The following is a 19189-nucleotide window of genomic DNA, read 5'->3' on the forward strand; positions in this document are numbered from 1 at the left end:
GCTGACACATAAAATTAACCATCAAAATTTTGTTATATGATTTAGATGATGAATCAACTTGCTGTTGGAAGGTGGTGATTATTCAATAAATGCTGTGCATAAATGGCTGTCTATTTGGAAAACAATAACTTGTTATTCACATAACATGAGCTCATTCCAGAAATTTTTGAAAACATAAGAATAAAATAAAATCTCATATGTAATTTTTTTATTCAGATGTAAATATATAAGTATATGTATAAGTGTGTATGTATGTGTGATTTTTAACTCCTGGCATTTGTGGTTTCCTTTTGCTAAAAGAAATGGTAAAGTAGAATGTGGTCAAAAGTGGTAAAGTAGAAAGTACAAAGACAAAATCAGTGTGTACTAAACTGGATCATGTTTTTTACCGTTGTGAAATAAAAGAGAAAACAATGTGTCGTGTCAGGCTTTTCTTTCCTTTTTAATAAAGTGCAGATATTTTCATTCCTTTAGCCATTAAAAAACTTTAATGTTTATCAAGACCACTGAATAGCCATAAGTATTCATTATGAGAAGACGTTATCAAGTTATGCATTAGAGAGAGTCTGAAGAGAATAGAGACCATAATTTAAGATATTTGTCAAGGTAATGTTATTATTTTTTAAATAAGTGAATATTTTTCTCCAATTAAAGGTATATTACATAGATAAGAGTACATGTACTGGAAAACGTTTTTTAAAAACTATGTTGTAAATAACTGATTCTATTGTGCCGTTTAACTATAATATCCAGAAAATATGATCAAGTTTTTTTTTTTTTTGTACTTTGGGGAGTACTCATCTTCGAAATTACTTGTTAAATAGCATCACATTACACTTTGCATTACTATTCACTATAAAGCAGATGCTATCTATACACTTCTCTGCAAATTTGGCTGTACATGAAAGTTGCCTGAGTCCTATTGTTGCAGAAAAATTATAAAAGCCTCAATATCTCTTTAGAAAATACTGCAGACAAAGTTGTTCCCATTTTTCTATTCTTATAAAGTCTTAGAATTTATGAATTCTAAGTAGAATTGTCTATTATAGCCTTGATTGATAGCAATAGTGTAGGACTCAATTTTTCTCTTCTTTTTCCTCCCTTCCTTCCTCCTCTCCCTCCCTCCCATCCACCCTTCCTTCCTCCCTTCCCTTCTTCCTTCCTTCCTTCCTTCCTTCCTTCCTTCCTTTCTTCCTTCCTTCTTTCTTTCCTTCCTTCTAGATCATAACATCTTTGAATAAAATGTATTTTTGACTGTCAAGGCTCCCTGGGGAGTAGACTGCTTGGATAACTGAGAATTAAATATAAGCACAGGTCAAACTAGAGAAGATGGTGTAGGTCTGATAATATAGGCAATTAGGTGCTTTTGGCAGTGGGGATTAGACATATGTACTCTTCATCATATTACTTGAGCCTTGTGAATCTTATCCACTAGTCTGATGCCCCTACTCTTTGGACATCTATGTTCTCATCTGGCTCGAATAACCTAACCAGAATTACTGTGTTATTGTGGTTTAAAAAAATATCATTGAGTTTTGAATTTTGAGTCTAGAACGCCTGAGTTTGAGTTTTAAAACTAATTAGTTCTCTTTTCAATTTTTCTTGGATCCTCTGTATTAATCTATATTGGTATGCTAGAGAGCTATGTTTAATTATTTTTTCTAAGAAAAATATTGTTAAGTTTAACGAGGCTATCATTGTATACCACATTTGAAAACATTGCTTTAAATGAATTTGTTATTCCCATGCTTCTAGGAGATGAGTCAAGGAACTATGGGGTCATCTATTCTGATGCAGTATCTTCATCATTAGAATTTCCACTGGTAGAGTAGTTGCTGTTGTTAATCAACACTTGCACATGTATTTTTAATTCTATTCTTAGAAGCGAATCGACAAGAAGATAATAGTTTAATGGAAAGAGTGGCTGGATCTTCTCATTATTCTATTCAGTCATGTGATTACATATTTAAAGCCCTGACTTAACTAATAGACTTTTGTTTTTGTTTTTGTTGTTCTCTTGAGATACTCTATCTAAATAGCTGAAGCTTTGAACCATGTTGGCAAGAACTGATGACTGGTGAAAACCAAGTCATTAGAAAGTTTTGAGGTACACTCAACAAATTTATGTAGTGATAATTTTATGATATAGCTACCAACTTGGATCTAAAAGGTAACTGAATTAGCACTTTCTGATTACAACTTTATAAGGATGGATGACAACTGATAACATATAGCTATATGGACCTATGTATTTTTGGTACAGTATACCTATTTAAATTTCTGGGAATTTTATGAGCAGAATTAGTGTTCTGTCCTTTGAAGGCAATATCTTCATCTAAGGAAAACTAAAGGATTTCGTTCCATCATCATCTATTTTCTGAAAAGCTTGCCAAATGCTTTTAAAGGTGTTCAATAGATATATTCTTTGTCCATTCCAAAGAAAACTCAAAAAGCCCAATTAGTATATACCAGCACTGTCCAAATATAATATGAGCCACATATGTAATTGTAAATTTTCTGATAGTCACATTGAAGAAAGTAAAAATAAATAAGTGACAAACTTTAATAATCTATATGATTTCACCCAATATAACCAAGCTATTGTTATTTAACATGTAATCAATGTAAAATTATTTATGAGCTATTTTACATTTTTTTATATTAAGCCTTCAAAATCCAATGTGTATTTTACACTTACAGCATATTTCAACTAGAACTAGCCATATTTCAAGTGCTCAAAATCACATATGGCTAGTTGGCTATCATGTTGGAAAGTACAGGTTTTTATAGTATGCAGGAGCAGGGAAATGAAGAATGGCAAGGAAGTTTCATAGGAATAATATATTTCAAATGTAATAAGTCTTAGAATCACATAAGGGAAGCTGTTAACCCATTTCTTTCAAATATGCAGCCTGCCAATGAGAAAGGCCAGACTTTATGTAAGAATTTTTTGTTTCAGTCATTTTTAATGTGTTAATATTTTGGCAGTTTTTGAGTTATTCTCAACTTCCTGACAATACAATATCTAGTAACTATTACCTCGGTCAATTTTGCAACTTCCTTTCTTCCCTTTCTTAGTTTTAATTTTCCCACAAAGAGATCCTGAAACAAGGATTTGAGTACAAGTAGTTTATTTGGGAGATGATATCCCAAAATACCTATAAGGCAGTGAGGAAGTAAGACAGAGAAGGAAAAACAGGCAGCATCAACCATGTTATGACTGTTGGTAATCAGTGACATAATTATTCAGTGTCACCATGAAACAGGGCACCTACCTCAGTGTTGTCTCATGAGGGTGGGGAAGGGTGATGACTCAGCTATTTATACATCAGTTTCATTAGTCATTGAATGATGGCTGTTCCAGAGAGTGTTAATTCTCCACCACATCTGGTTTGCAGAAAGAAGGCCATGGTCACTGAGAAAGCTTTTGAACAGTTGGAAGTCAAGAGGAAATGTACTCACATATATGTGTACACAGATCTACATGTAAACACTGTAAATGAGCTTGTGCCTAATCAGTGTTACTTAGGAGTTTGCCACAAGACATATGTGACAGAGCTGTTAACTGAATATCAAAATCTTTTCACATCTTTTTCCATAGTATTAGACTTGTTCCTTGAACAGCTTATCCTGCTAGAGATAGCAACTGCCTGGCCCCCTTACACCTAGGTGTGGTCAAGTAATTAGTTTCTTGACAATGAAATGTGAGTAAAAGTAACGATGGTAACTTCTTCACTTGCTTAAGAAGAAATTTCTGGCCCTGCCCTGGACTTCCGATTTTCCTGCTCCTCCTCCCCTTCCCCAGCCCTTAGCCTGGAATAGTGCTGCTCAGTGCAATCTGAGCACTGAGAAAGAAGAGGCAGAGCCATCACCCACGAATGATTGCATGATGGAAAGCTGCCCATCACACTAGAATACCTGCCATGGAATGTTATGTGATAAATAAATTTGTTGTATTTGAATATAACATTTTTAAAATTTCTTTGTTAATTCTATTTAATATTTTATGCTAATATACTACAAATAATGGTGATGATGATGATGATGATTATAGTTATTATTATTATAGCTAAGTTTACTAAGTTCTTACAAGTGCCAGGTACTCTTCTCAGTGTTTATAATGTATTAAACTGCTTAAGCCTCACAAACATATAAGATAGGTACTATTATTATCTTCATTTTATTGATAGGAAATCAGAGGTACATTGACATTTTATAAATTGCTCAATTTCACATGGTTGTTAAATGATAGAATGGGCATTTGAGCCCAGACTGTTTTCACCAAAGTCCCTACTCTTAACTAGCATGCTTAGGCTGAAAGTATCAATAGGCATAATTCTTAAGTCTGAATTAGACATGAAAAGTGTGATCAGAAAAATATTTGTGTGTGAATTGAAAAGAAAATATTAAGCATAGTTTCTTAATTCAGAGGCTGACATCAAGGTGGGAACTAAGAATTTAATTAACTACCATTTAATACCTTTGTCAGAGGAAAAACAATGAGATGCATGGCCCAAAAGGAGTGAGTCATTAGTCATTTCTAGGTTAACATTCCATTGAATTAAACAAAATATCTTATCTACTGTGCTAACAGATAGTTGTAAGATCATTGATTTAAAAATCTTTTCTCAGACAAATACAAATCCAGCATGATTTACAGCACAGATGGTCACCCATTAACATATGCCTCAATTTATTATTCCCTAAATTGCCATTTATCTATCTCTATAGCCATATACTTATTTGTTTTCTAATGGAAAAGAAGTATCTATTAGTCCTGAACTTAAACATTTTTATTGAGAATCAATGGTGCTTTTTAAGCAGACTGGTATATAATCATTGGTTTATCCTCCCCCAAGAATTTTTAACAAGTGTGCAAATATGAAACTTTTATTCTGTAAATTATTGCTTTCCTTGATAAACAGGTGCTATCATTTGACATTTGACTACTTAAAATCTATTTCACGGTAGTCTTCTGTAGGACTTCAGTAGTTGCTTGTGGTATCACTGGTTGCTCTGATGATCCAGTTGTGATTTTTGTGATGTTTTGCCATCTGTCTTTGCCAAATCCATTTGCCCTCACCCCATGCAAAAAGGCCTCCTCAGCTCTGGGCAAATTTAACTAAGTCAGTGACTCTTCTTTGAACTGGGAAGGATCATAGCAGTGGCTGGCAAGACTCCACCGCTGACAGATTTCCCAAGTGAGACTAAGTCTTGAATTTTTTAAAAGAACTTTGAGTAACCTGAATATCAGGCTTACAAAGATGCCTCCAGTGTTTACAATTTATAATTAGAAATTCCTTGGCAGTAGATGTAGCATGGTGTTCTTGATCTAAAGCAGAAAGAGATTTGCCCATTTCTAAGTGCTCCCAGTAAACCAGAACCTCTTGAGTACCCTAGACTTTTCCCTCTTCATTTCTTTATATTTCCTGGAAGGTGGATAGTAGCAAGCTCAGTGGAATTTGATACTCTGTACTTACCAATAAATTAATAGCTTACTGTTATTTCTGTTTGAAAAGATCATTATTTTCTTCCCCCTATTGGATAACTTTAGAGCTATAGTTATGATTCTGGTTTTGACTTTATCTTCATTGCTCTTTCAAATTCAACTACACTTTAAAAAACTTTGATTTACTTATAAAGAATGTTTGAGAGAAATATTAAAATCTTCTGTCAACTATGTTAATACCTATCTCTGCTTGGAAAGGGATTTATTTAATCAAATCTAAATTAAATATTTTTGCTAGACTTCATTATTGTCTCTTTCCCCTCAGGCAAATGTATCACCTAGTGACATGTCTTCTCCTAAACCTGTCCTAATTTTCTTTTTCCCTCAAATCACTCTAGCAGATTATGAAATCTCAATTACATTAGTTAACTATTCTAATAATACATAAAATTTTGATCATTTTTTTGTGGAACTCAATCTAGCTTTCTTATAATTTTGATAAAATTTAAGCCTCATACTAGACACACTGCTGAGACAATATCCTGCAATGCCATCCTCTTTGACAGAGAGAAAAAGCCTGCAAGACCATTCATAATCTCTCTTCCCCACCTCTCCCCTATACCCTCCTATTCTTTCTCTGGCAAACGCTGCTTCACTAGCCTCCTTGCGCTGCCTCTTACATGTCATGAATGCCTCTGCCCAAGAATTTAAATTAGCAGGTCTCCTGCCCTGAGCACTGTTCCCGCGGGTATCTATATTCACTTTATTTATTTATTTATTTTTTTAATTTTTTGTTTATTGCAGTAACATTGGTTTATAACATTGTAAAAATTTCAGGTGTGCATCATTGTACTTCTATTTCTGCATAGATTACATCATGTTCACCACCCAAATACTAATTACAACCCATCACCACACACGTGTACCGAATTATCCCTTTCACCCTCCTCCCTCCTCCCTTCCCCTCTGGTAACCACCAATCCAATCTCTGTCTCTGTGTGTTTGTTTATTGTTGTTATTATCTACTACTTAATGAAGGAAATCATATGGTATTTGACCTTCTCCCTCTGACTTATTTCACTTTGCATTATACCCTCAATGTCCATCCACGTTGTCACAAATGGCTGGATTTCATCATTTCTTATGGCTGAGTAGTATTCCATTGTGTATATATACCACATCTTCTTTATCCATTCATCCCTTGATGGGCACTTAGGTTGCTTCCAAGTCTTGGCTATTGTGAATAACGCTGCAATGAACACAGTGGTGCATGTACCTTTGCAAATTGGTGTTTTCAAGTTCTTTGGATAAATACCCAGTAGTGGAATAGCTGGATCATATGGTAGTTCTATCCTTGCTTTTTTGAGGAATCTCCATACTGTTTTCCATAGTGGCTGCACCAGTTTGCACTCCCACCAGCAGTGTATGAGAGTGCCCTTCTCTCCACATCCTCTCCAACACATGTTGTTTCCTGTCTTGTTAATTATGGCCATTCTGACGGGCGTGAGGTGATATCTCATTGTAGTTTTGATTTGCATTTCCCTGATAGTTAGTGATTTTGAACATCTTTTCATGTGTCTGTTGGCCATCTGTATATCTTCTTTGGAGAAATGTCTGTTCAGGTCTTTTAATAAAATGAAGAACAAAAATCACATGATCATCACAATAGATGCAGAGAAAGCATTTGACAAGATACAGCATCCATTTATGATAAAAACTCTGAATAAAATGGGTATAGAAGGAAAGTACCTCAACATAATAAAGACCATATATGAGAAACCCACAGCTAATATCATCCTCAATGGTGAGAAACTGAAAGCTATCCCTCTAAGAACAGGAACCAGACAAGGATGCCCGCTGTCACCACTCCTATTTAACATAGTATTGGAAGTCCTAGCCAGAGCAATCAGGCAAGAGAAAGAAATAAAAGGGATCCAAATTGGAAAGGAACAAGTGAAACTGTCACTATTTGCAGATGACATGATTTTATATATAGAAAACCCTAAAGAATCCACCAGAAAACTTTTAGAAGTAATAAACGAATATGGTAAAGTTGCAGGATACAAAATCAACATACAAAAATCAGTTGCATTTCTGTACACTAACAACGAAATAGAAGAAAGAGAAATTAAGAATACCATCCCATTTACAATTGCAACAAAAAGAATAAAATACCTAGGAATAAACTTAACCAAAGAGGTGAAAGATCTGTACACCGAAAACTATAAAACATTTCTGAAAGAAATTGAAGAAGACACAAAGAAATGGAAAGATATTCTGTGCTCTTGGATTGGAAGAATTAACATAGTTAAGATGTCCATACTTCCTAAAACCATCTATAGATTCAATGCAATCCCTATCAAAGTTCCAACAACATTTTTCACAGAAATAGAACAAAGAATCCTAAAATGTATATGGAACAACAAAAGACCCCGAATAGCTAAAGGAATCCTGAGAAAAAAAGAACAAAGCTGGAGGTATCACACTCCCTGATTTCAAAATATACTACAAAGCTATAGTAACCAAAACAGCATGGTACTGGCACAAAAACAGACACACAGATCTATATTCACTTTAAATCTTTGTTCACATGTCTTCTTCCCAGTGAGCCCTCCCCTGACCTCTCAACCCCAGCCCATACTCTCCAAATCCTTTACCTTGTCCTTCTTTCTCTCTTTTTGTTAGCACTTATCACATATTACCTAATATGTAATTGACATATGCCTTATTTTTTATTGCTTATTGTTTACCTCTCCATTATTGAATATAAGCTTCATGAGGGTGGCTATCTTCTTTGATTCTGAACACTGGTATACTCCTACCTTTCAAACAGTAATGGGTATGTGGGAGATCAAGATTTGGCCACCCTGAAATATATCTCTTTACCTTGATTGTTTTCTCTGAGGGACATTTGACCTCCCCCACTAACTGCCTAAAGAATTTGACATGGTGGCTCCTTCCTGGAACAGATCTTCTATCATGATGGCTGCAAAGATAATGTAGGATAGAAGTTACAATAGGAAAGGCACCAAGCCCCTTTTATCAAAAACTCTGTCTCTCCCTGACCACATTATCAATAGATGACCCTGAAAAGAATTGTCCTCCTGCCCTCTGAAGTCCCAGGCCACTACCCACCCCCAACACGCTCCTCGCCTTTAGCTGCAATACTTAAGCAAGCAGCTTAGACAGAGGGACGAGTTGCTCATTTCTGAGTTTCTCCCATGTATACATGTTATTAAACTTGGTATTATTTTCTCCTGCTAACCTGTCTTGTTGATTATTTGGCCAGCCATAAGAACCTTAAGGGAAAGGGCAGAGGGAGATTCTTCCTGTTCCCCCGACAGGTACATAGCAAGCACTCAATAAATACATTTTGAATTAATAAATAAACAACTAAATAAATAAATGCCCTTAGCAAAACTTCAAAAAGAGGTAAAGTGGGGAAATACTCCCCAGCAATTAGTACTTATTAACATGATTTTACTTTCTTGATAATTGTAGCGCTACCTTTTAAAATTGTTGTTGGAGTGTATTTGTTGGATCTGAATGCTTTGAGTTAATGAAATATCACCTTCTTTCTCTAACACTTTATTAGCATGTTTTCTTCTTCTTTGTATGAAAGTTTAATTGCTCAAATTTCTTAAAAATTGTTACCTGAAATTGGTTATAGTAAAAAAATGTCTTGGTATGTTAATGATGGTGCTCAGGGCAAGCTGCCCCAGGAAGCACCACTCTGGTATGCAGATTATTTCAAGCTGAAGACAATAAGGACATTTGACCTCCCCCACTAACTGCCTAAAAAAAAATCTGACATGGTGGCTCATTCCTGGAACAGATCTTCTATCATGATGGCTATAAAGATAATGTAAAATAGATGTTACAATGGGAGGGGCACCAAGCCCCTTTTATCAAAAAAACTCTGTCTCTCCCTGACCACTTATCTATAGATGACCCCGAAAAGAATTGTCCTCCTGCCCTCTGAAGTCCCAGGCCACTACCCACCCCCAACACGCTCCTCGCCTTTAGCTGCAATACTTAAGCAAGCAGCTGAGACAGAGGGACGAGTTGCTCATTTCTGAGCTTCTCCCATGTATACATGTTGTTAAACTTGGTATTATTTTCTCCTGCTAACCTGTCTTGTTGATTATTTGGCCAGCCAGAAGAACCTTAAGGGAAAGGGCAGAGGGAGATTCTCCCTCTTCCCCCTACATTAATAATACTTAGTTTCAATGAGATGATCTGGGGAAAATGATGATAATTACAAAAATAGCTATTACTTATTGGGCATTGCTATTGAATGTCATTAAACAATTTACATACCTCATTTCATCTCAATCCCTAGTGTTTCTATCAGGTAGGTACCATTATTATTTCCATTTTGTAGATAAAGCTGATACTCAAAGAGAATGATGAACTTTTTAGAGTCCATACACAGCTTTTACCAGGGGTATAGCTGGTCTTGATTTTGTGTCTTTCTGACTCCAAAGCCAATGCCTACATAAAGAAAGCTGGAACTTCCCAGCTCCAAGACAGGAATGAACCTTTTGAAGAAATTATTAAACTTGCACTAGGGTACACAGTCTGAATATTTCTTAGAAATGGCGTGTATATTAGCTAATGATTTTATTCTGACTAAGAAAATAGATTTTCCTCTCTAGATTCAATTAGACAAATACTTGATGAGCATTCTGTGCATGCAAAGCCCTGTGCTAGATGCTGGAAGGAGAGGAGTAATACAAGTTATGTGGATGAATTAGACGTTATTGCCCTCAAGGACTTTTATTTTTACTAAATAGAGAAGGGGAGATCTGAAGTGTAGAGATCTTGTCCCTGCCTTCTGTATCTCTGTTAATGTGTGTCACCTCCCTTTCCCCAATCTTCCTTGGGCATAAGGGATAAAGCATTTGGGTAATAGGTAGGAAGAAAGGATACAAAATATGCAAAGCATATATAGAAATGATAGACAAATGATTTCATTAACTGAAAACAATAAAGAACTCAGGAACTCAGTGTTATCCAGAAGTGATTTAAAACTACAAATGCTCAAACATAAGTATGCAAGTGAAAGAATATCATTTTAACTTTCTTTCCACTGTTACTCATGTGGCAAGGCCGTTCTGTTTTGTCTTCATTCTCTTCTTAGCATATTTGAACAATTTTCATTTAATAGCTCATTCAGTTCACATTTGAATATGAATGCCACATGAATTTGAATTTCATGCTAGGTGCCCACCCTAACTTCAAACTAATGAGGTAATATTCAACTCCAACAATGTTTTCAGCTATCTTCCTTTTGAACGAGTTATTTTACTTTTGAAAATGCAGGATTTGGGGGCAGTCAAGTTAAATCTTCAGAAATGCCTCTAGTGCATTAGGAATTCAAATTAAGTATACCTTACCGTGACTATGAAGTGACATTCAGACTTGTTTCAAACATGAGATAGTAATTTTTATTTAAAAAAAAAACACATACATGCAAACAACCTAAATAAAATATTCTTTATATCTTTAAAACGCTTGCAATTTGTATTGGACCCCTTTTTTCATTATGCTTATCAAGTTTATTTTAGCTCATCAGCATTGCTTTGAGAAATAGTAGTAATATATATTATAAAGAGAAAATTGAAAAATATAAACTTTCTGAATATTAAAAGTGATTGATAGAGTTATGACTTTATTTCATAATTTTAAAATTCTCAGTTCTTAGATCCAAATGTTTTGTTGTTCCAACATTGCCTTTTCCTACGTTTATTTTGCAAAACAATTCTACATTGCCTTAAATCATATAATAGGGCCATCTCCAGAAAGGAGTGAGGCCTGTGGCAACTAACCCAGGGCAGCTGCCCAAGATAATCACGAAATCAAAAAATCTATATTTGGAATCTTTCATAATTGTCTTGTGATATAATTAAAGACTGAAACTTCAAAATTGTAATCTAGTTGTGTTAAGAAAAGAGAACTAAGTTTCAACTCTGCTTGACCTGCTCCCCAGTGTCCACAAACATAGGATATAAGGGAGCCATTTTAGCTATCCTATCCAAGGAATGGACTTGGCATATAGTTTCTTGGTAATATAGCTACTATTTTAGTTTGCTTCTCGTAATTAAATTTTTTAGCTGAAACTTCCTACTTAGACATGAAAATAACCAGGCATTCTTATTGATTATATATTTTGATTTCAACAATCATGTGATGATGAGCAGGTGGATATATTATCTGCACTTTATCAAAGAGAAAACAGGGATTTAAAAAACTAAGTGACTCACCTAAAGTCACATAGGTAGGTAAGTAGCAAGTGACAGTGCCAAATTCTTTATGCCTCTTCATCTTGAGGCCTTTGCACTAAATCACACTCCTGTCTATGTACAAAAAATAGAAAGCAGATACTTTAACAACTATATAATTTATTTTGAAGTGCAATTACCTGACGTTTACCTGTATGGATTAATGGGCTTCATAGTATTTTTGGCTTTCTTAGCTTCCTTTACAGCACAAAGGACAAGTCATGAACACATGCTGTACTATTAATTTCAAGGCTATTGTTTAGCCTTAATAACATGAAGTGATGTTTGCAAATAAGTATTATTTTCACATGTATTTTTAGTGTATATAAGTTCAGCCTTTAGTTCCTACCATGCTGTACATGAATGTTTCCAAGAGGAATTTTCCATAATCTGTAATTTAAAATATATTAAAGAGAGCCAGCCTGATGGTCTAGCGGTTAAAGTTTGGTGTGCTCCACTTCAGCGGCCTGGATTCGGTTCCTGGGTGTGGAACCACACCACTCATCTGTCAGTAGCCATGCTGTGGTGGTGGCTCACATAGAAGAAGTATGAAGGACTTACAACTAGAATATATAACTATGCACTGGGGCTTTGGGGAGAAAATAAAAAAGAGGAAGCTTGGCAACAGATGTTAGCTCAGAGTCAATCTTTCCCAGCAAAATATATATACATATGTACATTATTTATAAATGTACATATTATTTATAAATATATATATAATGTACATATATAATATATATACAAAATATATATTATATATATTATATATAAAAGAAATATACTAAAGCAATGGTATTTCAGGTGAAGACTAGAAGATTTATACAACTGCTGTTGAGGATGTACAAATATGTTACAGTTTTGAAAATTCCAATCATATCGATCTGGATATATTCAAATGAACTTTCTAACTTTATTCTACAAAAAAAAAATAGGGAGAAAAATTAAGTTCTCTGCCTGCATCCTATTTCCTGTCTATCTTCTCTATCTAGTCTAAATAAAGAATATAAAAATAACAACTGTTTGAACAAATAATGAAAGATGAATGGAGACATCAGCTGTGACATTTAAGAAAAGAAAGATATCAGTATTTAAAAGAAGAAAATAATTCATTTTGGTTTGCAAGCTATCATTTCTGGATATTTGAAACTTGGAAATGTAGATAGCAAAGTTGGTCTTCATAAGTACTCAAACAACAATAGAGTCATCTTCATAGTATGGAGAGATTTTTTACAGATTTTTATATGTTAATCTTCTTTATTTGGGTTGGAAATCATTGAATGTTACTGTTTTATTCAATTCATGCTAAATCAACACTATCATTTTTAGGAGACCATGTCACAGCATGGCTGACATTGAAATTATGAAGTCTAGGACACTTCCCGAGGACAATGTTAGTCTTTTTTGTATTGAACAGGGATAGCTTTAGGCAAAACTGAAATAGACATAGCTCATATTTAGAGCTTGCTGTATCAAATTTTCTTGCTCCTTTTCATCTGGCTAGGGTCCATATTTTTCTTAGATTACATAATACCTTCTGACTTACAAGACTCTGTAATGTGGGTTATTATAGAAGTTAAATGATTCCCAGGGAGGTTCATAGCAAGGAAAAAATCTGGATCAAGATAAAGTCTATCTTTAAAAGGATAAGTGATTGTATTTTCCATACAACCCACCTTTTGTCATTCTTAATTGATGACTTTGAGAAGAAAGATATAAGTGTCAGGTAAAATTTTTTCAAGTAGAAATATTGTCAAATGTTCTTGGGAATCATGCTTGTCCCAAGGCCAAAGAATGAAATAAGGAAATTCAGTATATTTATTAAAAATATACTATGGGTAGATCAAGTACCAAGGATGTAAAGATAAATAGAGCATATTTCCACACCTAAGAATTTCACAGTCCAGTAGGAGTGAAAAAACTATGTAAAAGTAATTTGAAAAATACAGATTGGGCTGATAACTATAATAGAGGTATAGACAAACTGTTATAAGTGAACAAGGAGTAAAGGAGAGATAATTCCAACTCAGAAAATCTGGAAAAATCACTTAACATGAGGTATGATTTGAACTGAGCTTAGATTAGTATATCGTGCATGTCTAAGAAAAAGTGCCATTTCTCAGCTTGAGTGAAAATACGTTGCTGGATAATAAAGTGAAGGTTTATAACTGGTGCATTTGCAACATAAGGAGTATATGGAAATAAATGCAGAAGTGATAACATTGTAAAGTTTGTTTGGGGAAAGATTTTCTAAGATCTTGAGGGTTATGCTGAAGAGTTCTAATTTCATTATATTTACAGTGGGATCTATTGAGAATTTTGAGGAAGAAAGTGTTTTAGAAAAATGGCTCTGGGTTAGGTGCATGAAATATACTGAGCAAGAGATGCATTGAAGGCAGGTAGATCAGTCAAGATATTGCATTAATTTACGTGAGATGTTAAGGATGTTCTGAACTTGGGCAAGGAGATCAAGAATGTAGAAAAGACATAAATGTTAAGAGACAATGTGGTTGCAGGCAAGGTTTTGCAATTTGCTAGATGACGTGGGGGTATGTGACAGAGTGTGGTTAAAAAAGTGACTTGAATTTATTGCTTCAATGGATATTTTAAACTGTATATTATTATTATATGAAGTTCTCATCACAAATGTATGAGGTAGTTATTTTTATCTCCATTTTACAGATGAGAAGAGTGAAGGACAGAATTTCAAACCCAGTCAGTAGGGCTCTGAAGGCTGAGTTCATGTGCTGCCCCTTTATGTAGTTTACAATGTACTTCCTTTCCTCATTCAGGAAACTTAGATGATTCTTTCTGGCTTTACTAGGTTTACCAGTGACATCTGGGCAATCCACTAAGACTTGTATATCCTTACATCTTCATCTCAAATCAGTTTTGTGAGTTCATTTTCAGAGGAATTTTATAGTGGTGTTTTTGTGTTTGTTTCTCCTATGGGTATCACTTGTGTCCTAGGCGGTAGAAACATTTCTATGCATGTGTTTTTCTAGAGTTCAAGGTGTTTTATCTGTCCTGGAATAAGATATTTTCTCAGTCTGGAGCTCTACAGCACATGGGAAGAGCAAATTTCAACCCAATCATCTTGTGGTCTAGGTTTAGGCTTTTGATTTCTCATAGGTAACCTTTCATTTCCCAATTCATATTCTTGGTTATAATGCAATCTTTCTTAAGACTTCCTCAGATCAGTGAAAAGATTTTTTTTTAGTTGCTCCTTCACAGATGAGGCAGGAATTTGAGACTCCCAGCTTTATGCAGCGATCTTTCTCATGTGAGCAGGGGGCCACAATTGATGTGCCTCTCTGAGCAGTGAAATCCTAGCTGACTGTTGCTATGGTCTGTGGGTAGGTTTTATAAAGTAGGAGACTAACATTGCTTTGGTTCCAGCTTGTAACTCATGAATTATTACTTTCTCTTTTTCTGCTTTCCTTTTCCCTTCTTTCTTCCCTCTTCCATTCTTTTCCTCTCTACTTTCCCTTCTCTTTCTTCTTCTATTTCCTCCCTCTTCTCTTTCCATTCCTCTTCCCTTCTTTCCATTCTCTATCCCTTCTTTCCTTACTCCTCCCTTTTCTTCTTTCAAGTCTGCTATATATTTTTTAAATGGCCTTATTTTGTCCAATATTTCTATGTGCTTCCAGTGATTATGTGTGTGCATGTGTTGGGGGAGGTAGGAGGTCATCATTGTCTTGTTCTGGTATATTGTTGAAAGTCTATTTTGCTCCAAGTCAAAATTCATGTTCATGTGTTTAATGGACTCAGGGCTCTGCATTCTATGAACATGTTAGCTAGTTGATATTTTCCCCATTCAGAAAAGCAAACATAAAATTTCAATCATAGTAACATTCATTTCCAGATTGAAATCAAGGAATGACAAATGATGGAAATATCACAGTGATGCAGGTGATGGGAAAGATATTTGGGGGCAAGTGTCTTTTCAATGCCCTCCATATCTCAACTACTCTACTTAGAGGTAGAACTATTGTCTTGGCCTAAGGGAAGAAGAGTTTATGGCTGGAACATACAAAAGAAAGAAATTATTTTACTGAGCCCTGAACATGTACCAGGGGCTCTAACAGCAATTTTATTAAATAAATTATCCCCATTTTAGAGTTGAAGAAATTGAAGTACTGGGAGGTTAAGTAATTTTCTAACAGTCACACAGGTAATAATTAGCTGAGCCAAGATGCAAACCTAGGCAATGCGGTTCTATTGTGATTAACCAATATATTGCAATGAAGCTAAAGGTGAGAGAGAGGAGCCAGTAAGACAATGTTTCTATCATTTTTCTATATATGGATCTGATGTAGCCTCTCTATTCTGTCAAAGTCCAAAAGTTTGATTTGCTCAATATAAACAAAAGTAGATTAAAAGACATCATCTTCATAGCAACTTGCTCTCCCAGGGAAGAAAAAGGTGCTTTCTTCTAAGGGAAACATTAGTGAGTAAGGACCTTATTTCAAGAAACTACTTATTAACTCACAGACACTTGTTTTGGCAGCTGTCTAGAACACTGACACTGGGTCATCCAGTAACTATACCTACCTTTGTTCATTTTTCTTCTACAATGTGAGAAGAATGTTTAACTGCTTAGCTCTGTGATGACCTGATATTCTATTTTGACACTCTCCTTCCCTAATCAAGTGTTTCTTTTTTCAATAAAATAGTTTTTAGCTCAAACCAAAGAATTTTTGTTTCTAGCCAGAAAGTCCCCATGTGCCTTCACACAGAAGCATCATTTGGCAAAATATACCAATAAATAACATTAGAGTTGAAAATTAGTTATCTTAGCCTCACATTTTATGTATTTTTGTAGAGTTATCTCGCACATTTTGGATGCTCAGTTGGGAATACTGTGGCATGAGGCCAAGTTAGGGGAGTGGCAATATTATTTGACTTCATGTAAAAAATATGTGTGGAATTTGTTAAAAATTGAGATTTTCTGGAACAAGATCCAGGGATTCTGATTCAATACTTAGTATTAAGGGTGAGGCCTAGGAATCAATATTCATGAATTTCCTGAAAATTTTGGTACAGGTAGTCTCTAGACGTTAGTCCGTGAAACTAAATTAAGGAGTAGTTCACATATTTTTTGAGCATCTGAGAAAATAGTTTGTGCCCATCTATTGAGATAGTATCTTCATTTCTGTGTAAAACCTAGATTTTTTTTCCCCAGAGGTTTGTTCCTTTAAGATGAAATTCTCTAATTGTTATTCTATTTTTCAAATCCAGTGTGATATTGCTCTGTTTTCTTTCTTCATATCCACTTTCAATTTACTAGTCTTTTTGCTATTCTAATCTTCCCTATTCCCTGCCATTTTCCTGGTGGTTTAACAGCATAGACTCTGGAGCCTATCTTGGTTAGAATTTAGGCTCCATTAGCTAGTTGTGAAACCATAGACAATTTGATTAACTTCTCTGTTCCTGCATTTCATCATTTCTAAAATGGAGATAAAAATAGTACCTAACATACAGTTTTCTTTCGAGATCAAATGATAACATATACCTTAATTAGAATGTCCTATATATAGTAAACACTTAATAAATATCTATTATCTAGTATCTATCTATCATCATCATCATTATCATCACTATATGATTCCCTACCAAGTTGCTTCTTGTTGCTGTGTTCTAGAGTATCTCATTCCTCTCTCTCAACTCCAAATAAATGAAACTGATGGTTAAATAGTATAATACTCAAACTCATTACGTTACAGTTTACATTACTTGTATTTTTATAGAAGACAATATAAAATGTTCATGTAATTTAACTAGTAAAAATTATAAAATAAACACTCATGCAGTGGTAACCTGAATACTCCTCATTGAAAATATCCCCTTCCCCAGACATAACATCTATTTTGATGAACTATTATCTTGTTTTTGTTTTGGGTTTTACCATCTAGATATTTATCTCTGAAAAGTATATTGTTAGGTTTTTTGTGTTTTTGAATTTTGTAAAAGTTTAGTCATTCTGTATACATTCTTCTGTGACACTTTTTTTGTTCTAAATCATGTTTGCAAATGACATCCATGTTAAAGAGTGTAGCAGTACCATTTATTCATTTTATACTACCATAAAATATTCCATTGTTTGACTACAACATAATTATGGTTTTTATTGTTGACGGATACTTGGTTCATTCTAAGGTTTTGCTATTATGGACATTGCTTCTATGAACATCCTTGGATATGTCTCCTTGTGCATATATTCAAGATTTTTCTCTGCTTCATATATCTAGCAGTGAAATTGTTTGGTAATAAGTTAAGCAGACGTTTGAATTTAATAAGCAATATCAATGTTCCTAAATAAGGCCATTATATTCCATCTAAGTTCTACCAGTTTAATCCTCTACCAGCAGTGTAAGAATTCCTGTTTATTCACATCCCTGCCATCATTAAGTAATGCCAATTTTTTTTGTCAAAATTATAGCTATGTGCTGTTTCCTGATAATAGTTTTATTTAGCCTGACCCTCATAACTAATGAGATTCTGCATCTTTCTGTATGTTATTGGCTATTTAGATTTGCCCTTCTTAAAGTACCTGTTTAAGCTTTTTGGCCATTTTTCTTTTGGGTTATTTTTTCTTATCGAGTCATAGAAGTTCTATATATAATATGAAAACTAGTTCCTTGTAAATTATCTATGTTGCATACAACTTCACCTACTTTTATAGGTGTTCAGTATTTTTAATATGTTTGATAACTAGAAATTCTTAATTGTAATGTAAATGTATCTATTCTGTTTTTAAGAGGAAGGATATGTTCATGTGTGTATGTGGGCACGTTACCTATCAAATCTTTCCCTATTCTGAAATCACAAAAATATTTTCCTATGTTAGTCTCTAAAAGCATTATAATTTAATTTTTCCTCTTTAAGCCTCCAGTCTATTAATTTTTGTGTTTGATGGGAAGAAAGAATCTAATTTGATCCCCTCTACCCACTTATGGATAGCAGATTGCCCACACATGATTTTGTGAAAAGTTCATCCTCTCCCTTACTGATCTTTACTATGAATATTATCATCTCAAGGTTTATATATCAGCACGTCTGTTTAATCATCTCTTAATTCTATTCTATTACTCTATTATTCTACCCCTGCATCATTATCACATTCTCTTAATAATTATATATTTTTAAATGTCTCTCTATTTTAGTCTTCATTAAAATCCTTCCAATAATGTTTTGTAATTTGCTGTATAATAATACTATATGTATTTTTTTATATTTATCCTCATCAAGCCATGCTGTGGCAATGTCCCATATATAAAATAGAGGAAGAGAGGCACAGATGTTAGCTCATGGACAATGTTCCTCAGCAAAAAGAGAAACACTGGCAATGGATCCTAGCTTATGACCAATCTCCTTCACCAAAAAAAATAAATAAAAACATTAGATTTTATTCTTTCCATTTTTTTGTATTTTATTTATATTTTTGTCAACTTGCTCT

At 34.3% G+C, this 19189-nt stretch overlaps 1 pseudogene; it reads right to left on the reverse strand.

The window, feature by feature from the left end:
- Window positions 1-19189, reverse strand: part of LOC131400308 (uncharacterized) — a 90687-nt pseudogene that overhangs the window by 44746 nt on the left and 26752 nt on the right.

The sequence above is a fragment of the Diceros bicornis genome, chromosome X (assembly GCF_020826845.1).
Source record: "Diceros bicornis minor isolate mBicDic1 chromosome X, mDicBic1.mat.cur, whole genome shotgun sequence".
Lineage (NCBI taxonomy): Eukaryota > Metazoa > Chordata > Mammalia > Perissodactyla > Rhinocerotidae > Diceros > Diceros bicornis.